Genomic DNA, 10690 nt, shown 5'->3' on the forward strand with positions numbered 1-10690 from the left:
ATTTCGCAAGCATTCACACCAAGATAATTAGAATGTTTGTTTGCATGCATCTGTATGCAAGTGCTCAATGCTGTTGTGTTCGAGTGGTGCTTAGGGCCCGGTCAGGGAAAATTCACTTGCGCCTTTTGCCCTCTGCACAAAGACCCTGTGATGTGAGATTTTTCTGAATAAATAAATAAATAGCAGTTCATCTGCGGCCTTAGTTGACAATAGTACCTTTGAACCCTCTCTTGGTGACAGTGCCAGCAAGTTATTTTGGTGTGAGGTGTAAAATTCTGGCACCTAATGCATGTTACTGCCAGTAGAGGAATTTTTTTTTATGGCCTTCATTTTTCGAAGCCGTGTTATAGATACCTGCAGTCTACGTGAAGTAAATGTCTACAACGTAGTTATCGGACTCGCTCGGTAACTTATGTCTCAAAACATGTTTATACCAGCTTTGACTGAGGCCTCAAATCGTTGGAGCAAAAAGTAAAATAAAAGGCGGCACGCATCCTCCTGCCTCTGCGCTAACGTGCGGCGCCTATAGCCACCGGCTGCGTTTGCACGTGCGCTTGCAGGAGTCATGCCACCGCACACAATCACGAGGATGAAATCAATACCAAGCATGCATTCTTGAAACTTTAAAAACGTGTATGCTCACGAAAGCAAAAAAAAAAGAAAGAAAAGGTTTAATATTACGCGGAAGATATATTTCAGCTACACCAAAAAAGAAAGAGAATCTTTCTTTTTGGCTCTATATGCAAGCTGTCTGGAAGCCTGTCCACTGTAAATCGACCCCTGTTGCTTTCAGACGCACTCCCTCTCGCACCACCCTCGAGTTATGCAAATAACCGAACCGATTGCTATCCTAACCTAACGGCGTGCGCTGTGCTGGGCGCGTGCCTGACATGTTGTGCGTACCTAATGAGACCCGAATTAGACAGAGGAAAACGCACATTCACTAGGTGAAAACAAAGACGCCAAGAAGGAACTGTGCGCTGTGGCGCGCCTCACAATTTATCGGCCGGTTCTCGCTGCTCGCTCGCTTTGCCTTCACGTTGCACAGGCACATAAATATCATGTGGTGGATAGCGCTGGAAAGGAGCCTGCTGGCAGAGTGGCACGACTGCTAATTAGCCTCAACTTGAGTTGGTTTTCCCAGCGCCGACTGAATTTTGATAGCATCGGTCGGACAAAGGCGTTTTTACACCATCTCACGAATGCTAAAAAAATCGTAATTAATCCGTAATACTCCAGAGATGCGATCAACTTGAGCAGTAGAGGGAAGATCAGCGCACATGCGGTTAACGAAACAGGAAGCAATAAGTATAATAATACAGCATTACGAAATCAATATTTTCTTCTTCAGAGAAAATGGCTTCGGAAGCATATTAACAGAGTACTGAAATATATTTACGCAGGTAGTTCGGCTACCATGAAGTAGACAGAAAGAAGAACACCGGGTTAGAAGCATTTGAATCGAAAGGTGCGCAAAAACTTCGACATTGTTCGACACCGCATTCCATTCACAAAAGCGTATGGGAAAAATGGAAAACTTATTACGCGCAAACATAGACGCAACTCCGCATATGTGTTAATAGCGCGGATTTTTGCGAAGTACCTTTACTAATAAAATATTAGCGAATGCGAAGCGGGAAGCATTATGATGAAAAATGCTATCCCGGTTGCCGTTCCATGAGTTCTTGAAGATCTGCGAGTGGAGACATGGCAAAATGAGAGTCTGGGCGCCCATGCCACATACATTTGGGCAAAGGCTATTAGTAGTTGTAAGTGCGTGACATATATGATTTCAGCTTGACCGCTATTCCTGTACTGTATTCCGCTAACACTGGCACTTTAGTGCGACACAGTAACAGGAGCACCTAGCTGATTCTTGTGACCCGAGATTAGCCGGCTAACGCTGAGGCCTTGAAGGGACTCAGGAAGACTCCATCGAAATCTTACTCTTAGTAAAAATTTTTGCTTTCTTTCTTGTGGTTCCGTATATGTTTGCTCGGAGAGCAAAAGACGAACAGCTCAGGAGGGAATTGGAATAAATAATGCAGAATTGTTTTCTCGCAGCTCGCTTTATTTTGGTGATATCAATCATAAAAAGAATTCCGTGATCGCCGGTTCGGTGATGGGCGGTGTGGCTTAGATTCAGGAATCGCCCTTAAAAATGTTTTGACGGCTTTGTATTAGGCCGAGGAAAAGGTGCGTTGGCGGCAATACCTGTAATTTATTTTTCTACCTTTTCTAGCTTATAAAATCAATCAATCAATCAATCAATTAACCAACAAGTAAATAAATAAATAAGTAAATATATAAAACGATCAATAAATCAATCAATCAGCACTGGGACGGGAACATACGGGCAACGGGCACGGGAGCACTGCAGGAACCATGTGGTCTAAGTTTTGTTTTCCTCCGACGCAGGTGTGTACATTTTCCTTGTACGACAAAAAGAGCGATGACGTTTGCTTATTGTTGCTCCCGGGCCGGAAGCGCTATGTGATGCACTGTGCAACTCCTTTTATAATGCCTTTCATTGTTATGGGCCGGCGATGTTCAAACTAACCCTGGCCCTACTACTCGCTCCAAATCACTTTCAAAATTCGAATCCCTCCCTGACAACCCCGTTGAACAAATGTCTGTTCTCTTTCGATTTCTGAAGGATGTACACGCGCGCTATATTGAGAGCTCGGAAACGCAAGCTCATCTGGTCGCTGACATTAAATCCATCAATGCCGGACAAAAAGCTATTGATACCAATTTAACTGATCTGCAGAAACGCCTACACGATTTAGAAGAAAAGGCTAAAATTCTTGATAATTACAGCCATGACACTGCGTGCATGCAGGAGTCCATTGAAACTTCGCGAAGTTGCACATTACAGTCGCGACTAGACGAGCTTGCGGACGGGTCTCGACGGCACAACTTACTTTTCTATGTCTTGTCAGGCTCTGCAGAAACTTGGGAACATACGGAAACCACACCGAACCCCCTTTTAACCAAAGTTGTTGCCGCACTTCCTAATAACCCAATTCAGCGTGCCCAACGTCTAGACGCCCTTGGCGCTGAAAAAAAAACAAAACGTACCCATAATAGCTAAATTCAGCAACTACAAAATTAAAGAGCTAAGCCTATCACATCACAGCGACTTCCATGAACATAAAGTTACAGTAAGTGAAGATTTCTCGCCCTCCACTCAACTCGCCCGCAGGAAACTTATCGAGTTTGGTAGCAGTCAGCCAGGATCACCCAAATGTCATCTCTGGTACAACAGGTTAGTTTCAAACAAAAAATCCTTCAAGTACAATTCAACATGTACAATGCAACTGCAGACTGTGTCGAAGAAGCTGCGCCACAAGGCGACCGCGTTAAGCATGCATTTCATTCAGAGCCACATTCAACACCCCAGGGGGGCGTGAGGGGCAGTGGTCTTATCTCATCAATTGGCGTATCCATTATGTACACTAACATCAGAAGTATCTCAAATAAGCAAGCGGCTCTTTCTTCGGCAGTCGACACTTGCTCTGTGAAAATTATCGCACTAATGAAACTTGGCTCTCGTCGCAGGTACTTGATAACGAAGCCTGTCCCAACGCTAACGAGTTTGCAATATATCGATGTGACCGCACTTACAGACGCGGAGGGGGCGTTCTTTTAGCGCTATCGAAAAACATACCGTCATCTTGCATCCATACTAACAGCGTTTTAGAAACTTTTTGGGCTTCGTCTACTCTTGACCACAAGAAAATTATAATAGGAGTATGTTATCGTCCTCCGTCTCCTCAGCGATCGTTCAATAGTGACCTTTGTGATGAAATTAACATAAGCTCTAGATTTCCCTCAGCTACATTGTTTTTACTAGGAGACTAATTTTCATAACATAAGGTAGGATTCCCATTTTTATTCCGTATCTCATTTTTCTCCCGATGCCAGCGCATTTCTATATTTTTGCTCCATTTTTCCCTTACACAATTAGTCACTCAAGCTACCAGATCAGCCGTTAATACCGCCAACATCTTGGATTTCATTCTAACCAAACGGCCCGACATTGGTTCCGCCATTACTTATTTTCCCAGCATAAGTGATCACTCTATGCTGATTTTCAACGTTAAGACGGTTTGTCCTAAACACGCCAAAAATAAAAATACCATTCACGAATATAACAGAGCTAACTTTGATGCCATTAATAAAAAATTATCAGCATTTACTTCATGAATTTTCATGATCGAATTGCGCAAACCAACTGGGATATGTTTGCTGCCAGAATTCACTAACTGACGGGTACACTCCTATCCGCACCATCATTTTTAACCGGCAGGCCCCATGGTACACAGCCCATATCAAACGGCGATATCACACCGCTTAACTATCTACCAACAACTCTCATTCGGATGCATATCAAGCAGCGGCTAATGCCTACATAACAGCACTAAAAAAAGTAAAAGAAAAATTTCTTCCTATCACCTTATCATCTATGCTATCATCGAACATTAGAAAATTCTGGCGCATTATCAACCCGCCAACTGCTAATTTCTTCACTTTGATAGATGAGTTAGGGGATTCCATACCGAGCAATTCATGTGCTTCGGTCCCCAACAAAACCTTTGTGAAGAATTTTTCTCATAATCCAGACGTCAACCTTCGTGCCACCCACCGGTATAATTATGTAATTTAGTAATGCCTCCTTTACATATTGACTCCTCAGGAATTGTTAAACTTATTAAAGATTTAAAATTTCATTCTTCACACGGCTACGACTGTATCAGTGCCAAATTAAAAAAATCTTTGCCTTCACTTCTATTAAACTAACAAAGATTTTTCAGCAATCTCATGAGACCTCACCATTGCCCACACAATGGAAAATCGGGAAGGTGTTGCCATACTTCAAATGAGGAATTAAAACGTTGCCTGCAAATTATCTTCCCATGTCGTCGACCAGCACATGCTGCAAATTATTAGAACACGTAATTTTCGCAAACCTTGTTAATTTTCTCGAGACTAGTTCTTTCTTTAAACCCGCACAGCACGGCTTTCGAAAATCTTCTTCATGCGAAAGCCAATTTGTCTGCTTTACTAACAACCTCCCCCTTATTTTAGACAGCGCATCAGAGGCAGACTGCATTTTCCTCGACTTTTCTAAAGCTTTAGAGAAGGTATGCCACCGTTTATTACTTTTTAAAATAAATCAACTAAACATTGATCATAACGTTGTGAAGTGTATTGAATACCTTCTTCATAACCGATCACAATTTGTTTCCGCTAACAACTATGATTCACCTTTCAGTAGCCGCCGCGGTGGCTCAGTGGTTATTGCGCTCGGCTGCTGACCCGAAAGACGCGGGTTCGATCCCGGCCGCGGCGGTCGAATTTCGATGGAGGCAAAATTCTAGAGGCCCGCGTACTGTGCGATGTCAGTGCACGTTAAAGAACCCCAGGTGGTCGAAATTTCCGGAGACCTTCACTACAGCGTCCCTAATAGCCTGAGTCGCTTTGGGACGTTAAACAACCATAAACCACCCCCTTTCAGTGACGTTTACTCGGGTGTGCCTCAAGGGTCAGTCATTGGAATACTTTTGTTTCTCATTTACATCAATGATCTTCCTTCCACAGTAGCATCTAACATTCATTTCTTTGCTGACGACTGCGTAGTTTTTCGCTACATAACATCACCCGAAGATGATAGCCTTCTTCAGACCGATCTTAGCTATATTTATACTTGGTACAGTGATTGGACCATGAACCTAAATATTGACAAATGTAACGTTATGTGAATATCCCGACATGATAACAGTCCTTCCAGGTAGTACTTAAATAACGTCCACTTAGAATCTGTCACTGCATGTAAATGCTTGGGCGTCCACATTTCTGCAGACCTCTCCTGGTCGCACCACATCGAGCACATTATTAACAACGCTAAACGGCTGTTGGGCTACGTACGCCGAAAATTTACAAAAATCTCGTCTTCTCTTAAAATATTGCTTTCAAAACGCTGATTTGTTAAGAACTGGAACATGCAGCTGCTGTATAGGATCCTCAATATGAAGAACTAATGAATTCACTGGAGATAGTCCAAAATAATACACCGCGTTTTATTTATCTAACCTTAATCGTGACACAAGCGTAAGCAGCATGAAAACTTACCTCCCTTTACAGCCTTTAGCTTGCCACCGAAAAATAATTCGTCTCAGTCTTTTTCATAAATTGTATCGTCATTCCACTCTACGAAACGCACTCATTGCTCTTCCCCACTGCGTTTCAAGCCGGACAGATCATCGCCACAAGGTTGGAATTTCAATGTTTAACACCTTATCAGCATTTAATTCCTTCCTGACTCGTGCTTCACGTGAATGGAACCACCTTCCTACAGAAATCGTCGACATCAATGATAACTAGCATTTTCGCAACAGACTGGATAACATTGTATAAATAGCAGAAAATTCTTGTAATACTCATTTTCTTGTCTATGTGAGGGTTCAATAAATGAAACGAAACGAAATAAAATTAATTAACCAACCAACGAACCAACCAGCCAGCCTGCCAGCCTCAGCCTGCCAGCGAGAGGCCTGCCAGCCCCAGCCTGCCAGCCCCAGCCTGCCAGCCCCAGCCTGCCAGCCCCAGCCTGCCAGCCCCAGCCTGCCAGCCCCAGCCTGCCAGCCCCAGCCTGCCAGCCCCAGCCTGCCAGCCCCAGCCTGCCAGCCCCAGCCTGCCAGCCCCAGCCTGCCAGCCCCAGCCTGCCAGCCCCAGCCTGCCAGCCCCAGCCTGCCAGCCCCAGCCTGCCAGCCCCAGCCTGCCAGCCCCAGCCAGCCAGCCCCAGCCAGCCAGCCCCAGCCCGCCAGCCCCAGCCCGCCAGCCCCAGCCCGCCAGCCCCAGCCCGCCAGCCCCAGCCTGCCAGCCCCAGCCTGCCAGCCCCAGCCTGCCTGCCCCAGCCTGCCTGCCCCAGCCCGCCAGCCCCAGCCCGCCAGCCCCAGCCCGCCAGCCCCAGCCCGCCAGCCCCAGCCCGCCAGCCCCAGCCCGCCAGCCCCAGCCCGCCAGCCCCAGCCCGCCAGCCCCAGCCTGCCAGCCCCAGCCTGCCAGCCCCAGCTGGCCAGCCCTAGCCTGCCAGCCCCAGCCAGCCAGCCCCAGCCAGCCAGCCAGCCCCAGCCAGCCAGCCAGCACCAGCCAGCCAGCCAGCGAGCCAGCCAGCGAGCCAGCCAGCACCAGCCAACACCAGCCAGCCAGCCAGCCTGCCAGCCAGCCAGCCAGACAACCAACCAACCAACCAACCAACCAACCAACCAACCAACCAACCAACCAACCAACCAACCAACCAACCAACCAACCAACCAACCAACCAACCAACCAACCAACCAACCAACCAACCAGCCAGCCAGCCAGCCAGCCAGCCAGCCAGCCATTCAATCAATCAATAAATCAACAAATCAATAAAATCTTTTCTTTACATCATCCAGAAGTTGCTATTTTACCTAAGGTATCCTCTTGGTCAGTTTGTCCCCAGTGTAGCCACGTTGAGGTTGTCCCCAGTGTCCCTTTAATACGATGCAGTAAAAGCAACGAGATAGAAATTTTAAGGTGGCACGACCTACCTGGCTTTGGAAAATGCGACACGTGTGTTTGTGAGCAAAGCAACATTGACGTTGAGGAGGGTCATGTTAGTTTCTCTGCCTGTCCGGCATACGTGGTCTGGGCAATCCTCCTGGGAGGCTTAACATCCAACATTACGGTGGCACAAACACAAATACATAGACTCAACTGTCAGCCCTTTCAGGCTGCTGTTCGAAACAGAATGGGTGCCCTCAAGAGCGCAGCGGGGTGTACGGGAGCCTCTCCCAGGACTGCACTCCACGGACGAACCGGTCGCCAGGTCGCGGCGATAAAGCGATAAAGCGAGGCGAACAAGCGAGACACTGGCCCTGAGGGCGAAGTTGTAAGGCAGCAACAGCGCTGGGCCATCAAATTCCAGTTAAGAGAGGGGGCTAGCAACATGTTGTAGTACTTTGAATTAGTGCTTAATCTCCCGAACCGAAACAGGAGCTTTGAGGGGCGCTGTAATTGCCGGCTCCTGATTATTTAGACGACTTGCGGTTTTTTTTAACGCGCGAATATCGCACAGCGCACATGCGCTTTTGTATTTTGCCGCCATTGAAATAAGTTCATCGCGGCCGGGATCGAACCTGCAAACTTCTGGCCAGCAGCCGACCGCTAAAAACACTAAGCCAACGAGGTGGGTTGATTTGGTACCGATATAAAGGCGAACAGAGGGTTTGTTTTAAATGCGCTGAGCTTTGATTTATGCAGGTACAGTTACGTGTCACAAGTAGTTTTTTTTTTCATTTCTCAGTTCGGAAACTTTTTCTCTTATAAATGGCTAGTGTACAGGCCATCACCTAAGCTAACTTCTATTGTTCCATTGAAATTTATTATCGCTGTCAGCTGGAAAGAGAGAGCTTTTATGCTCTCGCTATCGCGACCATTTACTGTTCAACTACTTCGGGGTCTATTGTCTGCAAACGTGGCAGCCATATTGAACTAAAACTGAGCTCTGACTCTGAGTGCCATCTTTTGCACTTGCAGCTATTTCCAGCGAAGAGAGGCTTCTGTGCCTTGCCATTTTGCCCTCCATATCTGCGTTTGCATCCATTCTCACTGCCACAATATATGTCACACGTCGAGAAGTGTGCAAGTGGCACAAAGCTTCAGTGGTTTAAGTGGCTGTCTGTACAAGTTATTTCTTAATGGATTCAGCACACGTTCCACATTAATAAAATTGAAGTTGAAGTTTATTTTGCACCAAAGTGTTGCGAAGAAAGCCAGGAAAAAAAGCTGTATAAACAGTTTGAGGGATCCTGACTTCCCCTTTACACAGCAGCATTGACGCATTGAGCAGCATTTACACAGCAGAGTACAGACATAGAAGTTTTGGAAGCTGCTACAGCTATTAGCGGTAGCAGTATTTCGTGTAATGGCAGCAACTCATTTACCGTATAAATACTTGAAAGAAATGTCGAATTAAAGTCACATAACACCTACAGCATGCCACTTCAACTTTTCTGTTTGTCACAGCCAGAAATTTTGTGTGTGTTATAAACCTGCACTCGGGCACCTTTGATATCAAAAATCAAATATAAAACATTAATTGTTGTTTGAAATCAAACATCAAATATGATATCGAAGAGAAATGTGATTTATCCTAGAAAGGTGAGATATCTGCACTCTTGTATAAAAGGTATATAAAATAATCTTGCCAAGTGCTTGGCTAAAACAATAATCACACCTATAATAAAGCGACAGAAAATATTAAAATGCGCTAAGAGTAAAAGACGCATTACAAGAACCGTCGAGTTTTCAACAAAATATTCTTATGAGGAGGTTAGTACAGGCACACCAATACGTTACGAAAACAAGCCTGGCGTGTGAAGGCGGTGAGCGAAAGACTTCGCGAATCCAGATATTAAGACTAAGACTTCACCAATTACCAATCACGCACTCTCCTGCAGTGCCCCATGAAGGGGCGTCACGAAACAAGGGAAAGAATGACAGTTTCCACGCTGCCAGTAATAAGCAAATATGTAGACTGTCTCAAAATTACGCATTACATCACTGCAGGCATATTCCTACAGTTTATTTTAGCTGCAGCTGCTTTAATGTTGACTGCTAGCTTCTAAAAAAAAGTTCGGGACCATTCCAGCCACTAGATCTAAAAGTAGTAGAAAATTTACAGCGTCTGCACTTCTTAACGCTTGCTTTGCTCTATATATAGCTATTCAGATAGGAACTATCAAGCATGGCGAACGCTCTTAGCGTAATTTGGGTGGTTATTATTTTGGATAAATGACATCTTAAAACTGTTTTAGATACTCTTGTAATGATGCTACTTTGTGGTTATCTTTCAATCACCCAAGCATATTATCGTCGGGAATTTCAGTGCACTCAAAAGGCTTTTCTGCTAAACACAATAGCAGTAGCGACAAATCCTCGTAACGACAGAAAATTTTCGAAAGAAGGAATCTTCTCAAGGAGAGGAACGATAGGCAGCGCGGACAGCCTACAAAAGGCTCATGGCCACTGAATATCTAACACTTACGTTCCCACTCCTCAATTGCTACCTAAAAACGAAAAAAAAATTGTGGACCACGGGTGCTTCAAGAACTGAAGATTCTCGTTTAGGGCACAGTTTTTGCTTTGTACCCCATGCTAAAGGTACGAGAGAGCCATTTTGGGCAAGAATTTGTGCGAGTTTCTTCTTCTTACCAAAACTGCACTAAAGCAGAGGATGCTAGACATACGGAAAACATAGCAAACCCGAGATACGGGAACAACCTGAGGTTGATTCGTAGCAGCCCTTCGCTCAGCCCCGTTAAGGGAATCCATAATGCGGCAAGAGCAAAGTTACGACGAAACACTTTCAGCGCATACAGGATATGCTTCTGTAAGGAAACGACAGGCTGAGCAGAAAACTAAGCGCAGCACAGCAGCTCTCAAGTTTCTGAAGGCAAGCTCGAGGACAGAAAAGTTCGTTCAACAAGGAGAAACTACCGCTGAGGGAACAAACACACAGGCTAGGGGTTGAGTGCAGGCCAGCGCTCTTCGCGCGAACGGCTGGCGGGCGTCAGCAGTACGAAATTGCCGGCCGCTGCAGAAGAGCCAACAAAAAACGAGCTCTCCTGGGAACCCGCTACCGGTTTCCTAAAATTTGCGC

The 10690-nt window shown here is 45.6% G+C and overlaps 1 pseudogene; it reads left to right on the forward strand.

The window, feature by feature from the left end:
• The window catches only part of LOC144123732 (uncharacterized), a 29855-nt pseudogene extending 22767 nt beyond the window's left edge, over positions 1–7088 (forward strand).
• Positions 7089–10690: the final 3602 nt, after the last annotated feature.

This window comes from Amblyomma americanum, chromosome 3 (genome assembly GCF_052857255.1).
Source record: "Amblyomma americanum isolate KBUSLIRL-KWMA chromosome 3, ASM5285725v1, whole genome shotgun sequence".
NCBI classification, from domain to species: domain Eukaryota; kingdom Metazoa; phylum Arthropoda; class Arachnida; order Ixodida; family Ixodidae; genus Amblyomma; species Amblyomma americanum.